This window comes from Colletes gigas, unplaced genomic scaffold (assembly GCF_013123115.1).
Source record: "Colletes gigas isolate AHSC1104 unplaced genomic scaffold, ASM1312311v1 Colletes_gigas_Sc00001, whole genome shotgun sequence".
In the NCBI taxonomy this organism is placed as follows: Eukaryota; Metazoa; Arthropoda; class Insecta; order Hymenoptera; family Colletidae; genus Colletes; species Colletes gigas.
The window spans coordinates 1,693,391-1,705,000 of record NW_025106630.1 but is presented as its reverse complement, the minus strand read 5'-3'; the positions used below and the strand labels follow the sequence as shown (position 1 = coordinate 1,705,000).

The 11,610-nt window shown below is 37.6% G+C and overlaps 1 protein-coding gene across 4 annotated transcripts in view; it reads left to right on the top strand.

Moving 5' to 3' along the window:
• Positions 1-11,610, top strand: part of LOC122397704 (protein split ends-like) — a 418,491-nt gene that overhangs the window by 3,847 nt on the left and 403,034 nt on the right. The gene's annotated exons all lie outside the window — the stretch shown is intronic.

The window sequence follows — 11,610 nt, the reverse complement described above, 5'->3', positions numbered from 1 at the left end:
TCTATTATATCAGATTTGATCCTGTTATAAGGTTAAATAATTTCTAGTTTATTCTCCAGTTTGAAACAATAATATTTGTGTGCATAGTAGTGTGCTGAAATCTTTGAAAAGAGAATGTGTTTTCAAAATACGTTTTGCGTATCCAAGTACCCACGGTTATCAAACAACCGTGAATATTTTGGTTATTGGCGTAGAGATTAATTAAGTGTGTTTGTATTTGTACCGGTTATTATGAAAATAGCCTAAGTCATATGAATATTCCGTTTAGAGATAAATGTTTACGTTCGACCATATTAAAAAATGTTTTTACTGCTGCTAAATGTACTGTTAATGTAAAATTTATCTAAGATCATTAAGTTTCATGAATAACTTACACGGCAATGTGAGTTTTGAACAGTTGAATGACTTGTGCCACTTTCATAATAATTAGGTATGCAGGGATATGCTCCCTAATTTGTTTTGTTTTGTTAAAATCTATTCCATACCAGCATATCATATTTTATAGATAAATCTTTACTAGACATTATCTCACTTTTTAATCGAATCAAGGATTTCGTACAAATTAATCTAGCGAATGGTTTACTATATAAAGTAAAACAAGGATGAAAATTGTATAAATCGTGAAACGTAAGATGAACAAGTTTCTCGTCAAAAGGAAATTTTTCAAAACAAAACAAAATTGATATAATACAATTGTTTATTGCAAACTGAAACATTTAGAAAATTTTGTCGATTCGCTGAATTTATCATGCATACTAATATTAAATCTTCTGGCGTTGCAAATATGCAATATTTGAGAAAGCGAACGAAACGATCGTTGGGTAAACAGTTTTCCAAGTTCCGGGTTATTCAGAATCACCTTTCGAAGGGTTTATCTTGATGGTTTGTGAGTTAGCTGCATCGATCCGCAGTTAAATGCTCTTGCTAGAACTTTAATTTCGCTAATGGAATTAAACTGCGTCCTGTCGGGGCAAATAAGATTAACGAAGCGACTGGTAAATTAGGATAAAGACTCGGGGAGACAGTGGGTTCGCGAGTCACTGTCAGTAGAATTGTAGAAATCGTTATTCAAAAACTACTTACGTTCGTTCTGATAACAAAGCTCGCGGAGTAACAAACGCGAGAGGGTTTCATCACCTAAGCACAGACACTCGGCTGTTCTCGGAGATCTTAAAAAGGTTTTGTCCCCTTTCTGTCCTTTGTAATCTTTCCCGACGTTCGAGTAAAAAACACGTATTTTCTGGGAGCCAAGGCCTTCCGTTGAACGCCCTCCTTCCCGTCGTCATCCAGCACGTGGAAAGCGAAGGCGTCTTCCTTCTAACCCCTCATTGTACTTTTATGGCTCTTTTCAAAGTCCGTTCGAGGGTCACTTTCATCTTTTCTACCGCGCCTTTTTCACGGGCTGTCTTTGCCAAGATGCCACGCATTCTCTGTTGCCTTCTTTCGCTGTCGTCGCGTTCGCAAGGGAACGTTTGTCTCGTCTGTTTTACAAAGTGTAAAAATTGAATCGACCGGATCCCTCGACGAGAATCGCGCTAACTAAACGAACCTATACCCCACAAAGTTCTTGCGTTTCTGAATAGTCGATTATATAATAATATATTTCCTCGACCTATCTAATTTTATTTATCAAAACATATATTTAGATCATAACATTTTTCTAAAATTTTAATCCTTGATACAGGTTGCTTTTTGTAAGGTATACAGGGTGTTCGCCCAACCTTGGGAAAAATTTTAATGAGAGATTCTTGAGGTCAAAATAAGACGAAAATCAAGAATACCAATTTGTTGATTGAAGCTTCGTTAAAAAGTTATTAACAAAATTATTAATAAAATTTGTCCACCTACACGAATTTTTTTCTCGAAAGCGAGTAGGATTTCGGGGGTATGTCTATTAATAAAAAATGATCGTAATTTACTCTTGCAACCAAAAATAATTTTTTCAGAATGATTTGAAATATTTTTTTTTCGCTAAAGACACCTTGTCGATTTTTCTTAAAAATTCGTTTTTCATTTTTAATAAATTTGGTTGGCACTGTACGAAAATGTTATCTAATACTTTTTTGTAGGCACTCATGAGCTCTATTTCAGAAAAAAGTTTCATTGAAATATATTTACTATTCTAGGAGTTATGGACGTTTGAAAATTGCACCATTTTTATGGGGGTTTTCTCATTTTACAGGGTCAAGGAACAAGTTTTCACATATTTTTGGAATTTCTACATATTCTTTACTAAAATACGCGTTGTTTGCCTTTTGAAACATTAGAATCCTCCAATCCGTTCAGAAGTTATGGCATTTTTGAAGATATGCATGAAATTTTGGAGAGACATTTCTGACTTGCAATTACATTTTCTGTAAGGAATTTTTTTTTCGAAAATGGTTAGGATTTCAAAGGTATGTCTATTCACCAAAAATGATTGTAATTGACTCCTGCAACTAAAAATAATTTTTTCAGAATGATTTGAAAGTTTTTAATTTCGTCGAAAAATTTCTCCACTTACTGAATTTTTTCCCCGAAAGTAGTTAGAATTTCGGGGGTATGTCTGTTCACCAAAAATGATTGTAATTGACCCCCACAGTCAAAAATATTTTTTCCAGAACGATTTGAAATTTTTTTTTTATCGAAAAATTTTCCAGTCGGTATGGAACTTTAAACGTTAATAACTTTTTAACGAAGCCTCAATCAACAAATTGGTATTCTTGATTTTCGTCTTATTTTGCCCTCTAGAACCAGGTCTATATTATTCACGTGTAAATTACACATCAAAGTTATTTTTTAAAAGTGTCTCAATTTCTATTTTTCGAAGCTAAACACAATATACTACTTCATTTTTAGCGTCGATGGTTTCGATTCTGTTATATAAAATAAATATTACAAATTTTATTTCAAGTAGTTTCCAATCGTTGTTGAGGATTTGATCGTCGATCGAATGAAGTTGTTCGAATAAAATTTTGCTCGTCCCTGTCGTACATCGGCCTTTGTATCGATCGAAAGTTGCTTCTTCGAGGTGGTTCGAGGCCCAAAGGGCAACGCCTCATGGCGTAATCGTGCCGTGGTGGCGGAGGTCTGACCTGGTCTGTCCCAAACCTTGTTAAAACGATCCTTCATGGGCTGACAAGAATCACGGTTTAAATGACGTTTAAAGGGCCCCGACAAACAAAGCTCCGCTGCCTGCAACACCGAACGACCGCGTACCCCTGTGGTCCATCGCCTTTTTCGGGTGGAATGTACCCGGGGCACATGGTCACTCTCGTTCCTTTTCGAAACAGAGTCGAGTGCTTCGACGGTCTGTCCGTTCATGTTCAACAAATGTTACGCACGGAAAGAAATTTGTACGTTGCCAGCGTGGGAGAAGTGAGACGAAAGTCGGGCCATATGGTCGGGTAAAAAAGTTACGTGCAAGATTCGAGGATCTTTTCCAAGCGGTGGAATAAGTTACGGGAACGGCGAAAAATTCGTCGTGCGGAGGAATTTGAGATAATAATATGGATATACTTTTAAAATATATAGCCAGTGTATTTTTGTTCGAATTTTTAAAAATAGGATGTGAAACAAAATTCTTTCAATAATAATTGAAGCATTGGATGGGAAAAGTTAGAATAAATTGTTGAAAGTGCTAAAAAACATATTGAGACCAACTACATTTTACTAGGTGTTCAATAAATTGAATAGAAAAGACAATCGTTATTTTTGTTTTCTTTTGATAAATATATTTAAAATGCTTCTCGTGCAAACCATACCACACGATACACAATATATATTTTTTTGTTTAAATGTAAATTTCAAGTAACGAATAAAAATTAAACAATCGTGTATCCGTTGGAGTAAAAATAGAAATTTCAATTATAGTATGCAATATTTCACAATTAACGAATAAAGATTTAATTGTTCGATCAAGTAAAAGTTGGAAATAAATTGCTGTAGGTGGATTTTATTGGTTATCTATTATTCCAATAAAATTTTGTCCATCCCTGCACGATACTATGTAGCATCACGCATATATCACATAAATGCTGCGTGTATATCGCATCCGTATGCTTTTCAAAGGCACATACTCACGTACGGGATAAGATAGGTTTTATCGGTTACGTAATGATAATGTTACTATGATTAAAAAGGGAAATACGAGATGAGCTCATGCATCTACGACATAAAATATTGATGCCCACGTTACATTAAACAGACCTCTTTTTATTTATAAAAACTGGTTTTTTATAGAGTTTTCTGTCCGTGTAGCGAAAGCTAAATTGCGAATTATTAGTTTAATTTTAAATTCGATTTATATTTAACAAACGAAATAAATTTAATATATTTAATTCAGAGTCTTTAATGAAAGGAATGCAATTACTCAAATTAATGTTGGTATAATCGTTCAAATAATTCCAATCAAATTATCTTTTTAATATCAAGTATAATAAAAGATGTTATTATAGGTTGTACGGTTTTATAATATCGTTATATAGTTACCACAATTGCGTGCAAGTATGTTAATTACCTTGGTCGAATAAAATGATTCCAGGCGCCATACGTACAGATGCCAGCCACGAGATAACTCCTTATTTACATTTTTCATTTTCACGAGTAAACAATTAATTCTCTAATAAAGAACAAAAATATGTTTTTTATTGTTTGTTGAAATATCAAAATATTGCATCTCTATATAAAATGTACACTCGTGTAGTCATTATTGTTATTATAAATTAGATCGTTTTGCTCGTCAAGAATGATGTATTACTTCCTAAAATTGTCGTTGCGCTACATGCGGTGGAATTATAGTATCTGTTATTAGGTTGCGTAACAAGTCCGTTCGCGATATATTTTAATGGTTTTAATAAACTTTCTTCGCAAAACCAAAAATACTGTTCACAACTGAATAAATTAAAAGCAATCGTACGAAAGAAATGGTAAAAAACATAATGCATTTTCAAATTGAGAAAAAAGAAATTATTAAATACGATCTATTTCTTCGACCAAACCAGAGGTAGGTGAACCTCGTAAACAACAGTGGCCACATTACTCCGAATTCCCCTATTTGGAAATTCTAATACCGCTGAAACAAACAGCTCTCGGTGGTATAGAGATAAATCGTTGATATATCTCGGCCGTGGGCAAGGATTCCTTCAAAGATTCTTAGGCCTCAACATCCTCTATCAAGGGCGATGTATGGCAGGACAGATTCTCACATCGGTTCGTGTACAGGAAGCGGAGGAATGGTCGGAAGGAAGGGTAGGGGGGCACATGCGAAGGGAAAAGGAATTTCGTTGAACCGCGCTGTTCGTGCGATCATTGATTTACGATGGTACGTCGTAAATACAATCGGTGATGTACGATCATGCCTCCCATCCTCCCTTATCCCTCACCCCTACCTACCTTACTCCTGTCTTCTCTTGCAAGTTTCTTCTTCACTCTTCTTTCGCCTTCGCCACCGACGTTCCCTTTACGGACCTCTTCTTGATTTATAATACCTTACAGGCCCCTGTTGTCTTTCTTCGTTTTCTCGTCTCGTACATACCTCCTAGGTGTCCGGACTTCGTTCCCCTAACCTTCTTCCTTCTGTCGTCCACCATAGTTACCTCCTATCAGACGAGGGTTCACCTTTGACGTTCTTTCTTTCCTCTCTTCGTTTTCCACCCTTCGTCCAAGTTCCGTCTGCCACCCACTCGGGGCAAAACTGTTAACCCTTTGTTGCAAGGTGCATCATATACGCCTAATCTTTCGTCGATTAATCACCCTTCAATTATAAACATTACTCGGTAATCGGATATTTCAAAACGATTGATCTTTCTGTTGTACTTTGAAGAGACTAGAAACTTGGAAGTTAAATAAATTTTGCAAGAGTTATTCGGAATATAAACTACGTTTTTAGTCATACTTTCGTCGGAGTACATTTTGAATCCGTAGTTCGAAAATTTTTACATAGATGGCAAAGCGAGGCTCGGAAATCTTCGTGCTCTCGTTTTAAATTTATTTGCCTTTGAAACCTTTGATTCGTCCACTTTTCTTTCCGCGCGTTATGTAATTTCCTATTCCAAGAGAGTACACGCGGATGCAAAAATTCATCCCCCGAGTCGTGAAAAGTGTAGTCGTAGAGGGATGAACTCGTAAAACGTTCCTCGTCTCGGATTCCGCGTTAAATCCGAAGCAAACAAATTAACGCGTCGTCGGGGAGCAAGGAATTAATGGCGGCGAAGTATTCATCTGTGCATTCTCGGGATTGTTCGAAGACGTTCGTAATTACGGTTTCGTTTCGAAAATCGTCGGCGAAAGAACGTTTTCGTCGAGTCTACGGCGTTAATATTTGACCCCCGTCGGATGTTTCGGCGCGTTTATTTTTAATGCAAATCTATTTAAATTGGCGCTGTTGCGACGCCATCTGCGAGATTCATAGATACTTGAATTTGCAATTATTCCTGTCGGAGCACTTTGAATATTCATCAGAATACTTAGTTTGCACACTGCCGGTGCTACATGCCACCATGAAATTTGTAATTGTGTTGGGGCACGGTACGATTCTGTGTGCGGTTTCCATTCATCATTCCAGAATGCATTTAACTGTTATTCTTACATGATCCAATCCTGTGTCTACTTTGCATCGTCGATGCAACTTTTAATTCTCGTCTAGACCAACGTTTCTATTTATAACTTATTTCTTTTTCGTTCTACTTTCGTCAAAACCAATAAAATATAGCAAGTGAACTTTTTAACAAAAATGCATTCAGTAGCCAGAAATTATCGGTTTAGTTTGTCGTTTTAGAACTATTTTTTCGCCACAGCATTTTCGACCGTGGAAATTATCGTTTCGTACCTTATTTTCAGAAATCAACGTCGAGTATTTACAGCGAGCAACCGCGTTGCCAAATAATCTCGAAGCGTAGTCGCATAGCGGTATTATAAACAAGTCATTATTCACGCGAATGCTTTCGATATCTCGTTAAGTATGTGCAAATGGAAACATAAGCGCAGCCAGCAATTGTCATTGGTCGTTTTGCATATATAACCGTCCATTACAGTTAATTGCGCTAACTCTCCGTCAGGCTTTCGTTACCGAACAAATTATTTAACCGCAAAATATTTTCGAACGTACACAGCTCGTAAAAATATACGTAATAACAAAGTACTACCGAAAGCATTTTTTTTTATTTCGCTATACGAAATGCGATTGCTATTATTTCCCGAGTGCCTCAGCGTCTCCATGGAGTCTACGAATCATAGTTTGAGAAGCACTGTTCTATACGGTGTTCACAAATTTATCGTACAAACTTTGCACGTGTATAGTACTCATTTAACCAAACAAACAAGTGTTGTACTGTGTTGATGGAAATTAACTGACCGTTCAAGATTACTAGGTGGTTAACCCCAACATGCCATTTGGCTACCCCATCGCTCTATCATCATCACACACTCTGTTTCTCAAACAGAGAATTGAGCTGGCATGACCTCAGAATAGAAACTGAGTTTGGCGTGATTCAGAGTCGTGGAAGTTTGAACGACCAATTAGGTTTGATTTATCCGTCGTAAACAAAGGTTAAACAGACGATAATTTTGAAGTTTTAGGAAATTTTCCATATGTTTTCTTCGATTTTCTCAGATCTCTATTTTATTTTTTGATTCTCTCGGTTTACAAAGATGGCGAGGCGCGATTGCAATAAACAGGTGCTTTTATACCCGCCAAATTATACAGTCAGACGGATGTCTGACTAATTTTTATTCTATAACTCGGAAACAGCTGGTTTTTAGGACAAACGTTTACTAACCCTCTTTTATTTATGTTGATGCACGCCATACGTATGCAAAATACCATAACTGTGCACACCTTGTTCATCCTGTGGTGTCTTTGTAAGAATATAGAAACGTACAGCCTACAGTAAATAATTGCAATTATCTGCACTGAAGTTGTCGATTTTTTAATAAAAAATTATTATCTCGAAAACGGAGCTTCCTATAAAAAAAATTTATCCTTCGTATTCGATTCGTTCATTTTTCAACAGAATCCGTTTCTTTCAAGTTGTATCGCGTATTTTAGGACACCCTGTGTAAACATTTCGTAACAACAGATGTCCAATAACACATGGCTTGTTTCTTCGAAACTGACGTAGATACAATCGAGGTTAGATTTCAACAATAGCATTTCAGCTGCATCTTGTCTCTTACGCGTTTACATACTTCTTCTTTTTTAAATTTTATTTACGCAGCCTTGAGACATACGTAACAAAAATGTATAATGATAATACAAACCAGCAATTATTAAAATTTTTTACGTAAAGTTCTTACTACATTAACTGAAACGTAAAAAAAGATAAACTTTTTCTATATTGTTTTTATTTTAAAAAAGGGACAAAAGTTACTTAATCAAAATTTATTACACCAACGACAAATAAGAATACTCTCATGGTTGATATATGTATATAATTTCGTATTTGTAGATACAATCACGTTGACATAGTTCTAATAGAGATGATTTATAACTTCCGGAACCGGAAATAGAGGGGGAATGGCTGGAACTCCGAAAAGGCACAAGTCCAAGCCGCGATCATTCCAATGATACTTAACTCTCTTTAAGGCACGTGCTCGGGGCAATATATCTGTCGTACAATTTTTCTCGTCCTCCCGATATACAGATAGATTGTTCCAAGAACTAACACCATTTCGAAAAGAACCGTTCTGACGCGTAACTCATCGTAACATTTAGTTTTTTTGTTTAATCTGTCTGCGGACGTGTCTTTAAATACGATCATATTTTACCGCGTTCTCGCGCGTTGATATACGACTATAGTGCTATCGATCGAAGAATCGCGCGCTCATTTGTAATACAAACAGCCGCGCTCGCTCGCTAGGAAAACTAGCTTCGTCGTAAAATCAGTTAATTTAAACCGAGGCAAGGAAACGCACGAAGCTGGCGTTAAATGGTGCCAGAGATGGACAAAATTCTTACGCGATAGCCATTTCTTCGAACCACTTTTCTTAATTCGATTTAACAACGAAAGTAATGTCGTATCAAGATTCAAGTTGTATTTTCCAGTTGCGTATTTATTCGTTCGTGTTATAAATGATTTATCGATGCTTGGTTCCTTGTCTAGTTAGTTATTCGTAGTTTATTATTCGATGTTGCTCGTCTCTGAACGCGTGGAGCGAAGAAAAAATTAAGGTTACGAGGACGGGACGGTCGGGACCATGGGTTCTGAAATGATCGAAAGGGTTGCGGCAGAGGAGGCGAGGGCGGTGGGTCAGGAGGACCCGGTGGTCACGGAAGTGGCGAAGAGAGGGGTCATTGAGAGAGGAGACGAGAGGAGAGGACAGAATGAGCGATAGTTGCGCAACCACACCTCCACCGCCGTCGAGCGGCGATTACGCAAACGTGATAATTAATTGCCAGTGTTCTCTGTTTAATGACTCGTCAAGTCGTTTGCTAAACACGCCAAATCACCGGTACGTCACGAAAATCGCTATACAGGTGCATCGTTGCGTGTCGAAGCTGTTAATTCTACGGCGTAGTTGCACAACCGTCGCCGGTGACAAAAATGGTCTTTTTTATTTTCCTTGCATACCGATGCACAGCTTTTGATTCTCTACAACTTGGATCTATTTTCAGAGATGCTCGAGCTTATAAAATGCTTAAAAACAATATTTTAAATCGAGTATTTCCACTAAATTCATAAAGTTTAATGTTCGCATTGGTATTATTATTAATGATTCACTGGATACTAAAAAACGTTGACGAATCGACGAACACATAATGTTGAAGTGGCTGCAGAATACGTTCAAATAAAAACGAGTTTACCACAACGTCGGTAGCGTAACGGTTCCCCTCGCCGCTTACGAAACCGACGGTCGCGTGTTCAAATCCCCTAAGGTTCCATTCGATTTTTCATTCGCCAATTTCGCGTCGTTCGGGTCGATCATTGTTGGAGGTACGGGAAAAATTGCGTTATTGGTTTTTAATAGTTGCATTGGATATCGATCGATGAAGGGAAAAAAATAAAAAAGAAAAATTCCGCCCAATGATGAAGAAGTTGAAGCAAAATCGCGGTCAGAGTCAATCTAGCTGAAGGGGGCACACGTGCTTGGGGTACTTAGTTACCGCGATGCTCTACCTCGGGAAGGTCTGAGATAAAGTCGCCTCTCCCCGATGTTTCTTGAAGAGGGAACGCTCTAGAAGGGCGATCCCATAAATGGGATGCGAGGAAACCAGAAACAGCGGTAAAACTAGCCTAGTCGCCGTGGACGCCAGTATGTTTCTCTTTCTTCTTCTTCCTTCGCTTGTTCATTTTCATGTTTCCTTCATCTTCTCAACTCCCTTCAGCTTCGTTCCTTGGAGGAGTGGAGAAAACTGGCAGAGGTAGCCGGTCATACCGATGGAAATTCCCGCGACTAGCAATTTCAGTACAATCAGCAAGCCGTCCCTCCACATACGAATCCACAGTGTTCGTGTATGTTTGTGGTGGGGCGGAACTCAATTCAGACTAATCTGACTCTGGCCCGTTTAATTAAACTGAGGGCTGTTTTTTGTGGAATGAATTCTTTCAACATTCTTCATCGGAACATCCATTTTCTCTGTGATAGGACTTTCTTCACTGAGAAAAGTAAATGGTATCGACAAATGTTAGATTAAGCAGTTTTCAAATTCAATAAACAATCGGAGTTGATTATAGGTTATTTTCGCGTGAGTTAATCAAATATTATCCGTCAGTTCGATCCAAGTTTTCTGGTAGTAACATCCAGAGCCAGTTGGCCCTATTTTTGTCAAGGTCTAGATTTACTTTCGACGCATTTTGTATTGAGTAATGGGCTAATTATAGTTTTCACTTGTTCAGAAACTCTGGCTGGCATCGATCGCCGAGTATTCTCGAGGCTTATCGAGTTTGTTAAGTTCTAAATTATTCTTCGATTTAAATTTTAATCGCGACAAATCGATCAGCGTCAGACCTGCGATCGTCCGTATTTTAAGAAAGAATTAAGATAAAATCTGAATTTATTTTTTACGCTAATAAATCGATACTTAAGTTTCGAGAGTTTCGAATGATAAAAATAAGAAAAAGTTTCGAGCGTCCCGCGGCTAGTTTTAATCTAGTGCCAAAATCTTGTTGAACCAGTGTTATTTGCGGCTGAGAACGATGGGAGTGGGATATTTTTATTTCCGTCTTTTGTGTCAATTTGTTATAGGTCCTGACATGTTTGTGTGTCGAGTTCGCTCGTTACTTGTACGTACCTACTACGGTATATTTTTGTTGGTTTTTTTTTCGCTTAGTTTCCTGTCGCTCGAAGATCTACGCGCAAGAATACACGCGGCGCGTAATTTATAGCTGTGCTGATTGTACGCACTACGGCGCCGCGTGGCGTGTTTCCGAGTCGATAAGCATCGAGAATACGCACCTGGTTGTATTCTTGATGTGTGTAATCGTGTAGTCAACGTTACACTTTGATTAAACAAAGATACATTGCAAACATTGTTACGATAAGCCTTCGTTAAACACTTGAAAAATCTTCGTTTACTCGCGATTGCTTGCGAAAATAATTTTTGCTCTCGCATTGTCGGAATACGCTTAAAGCTAGTCTTCGGAACCTATTTTTCTTTTTATTGCTCGTTCCCATTTGCGTTTATATCAGCGA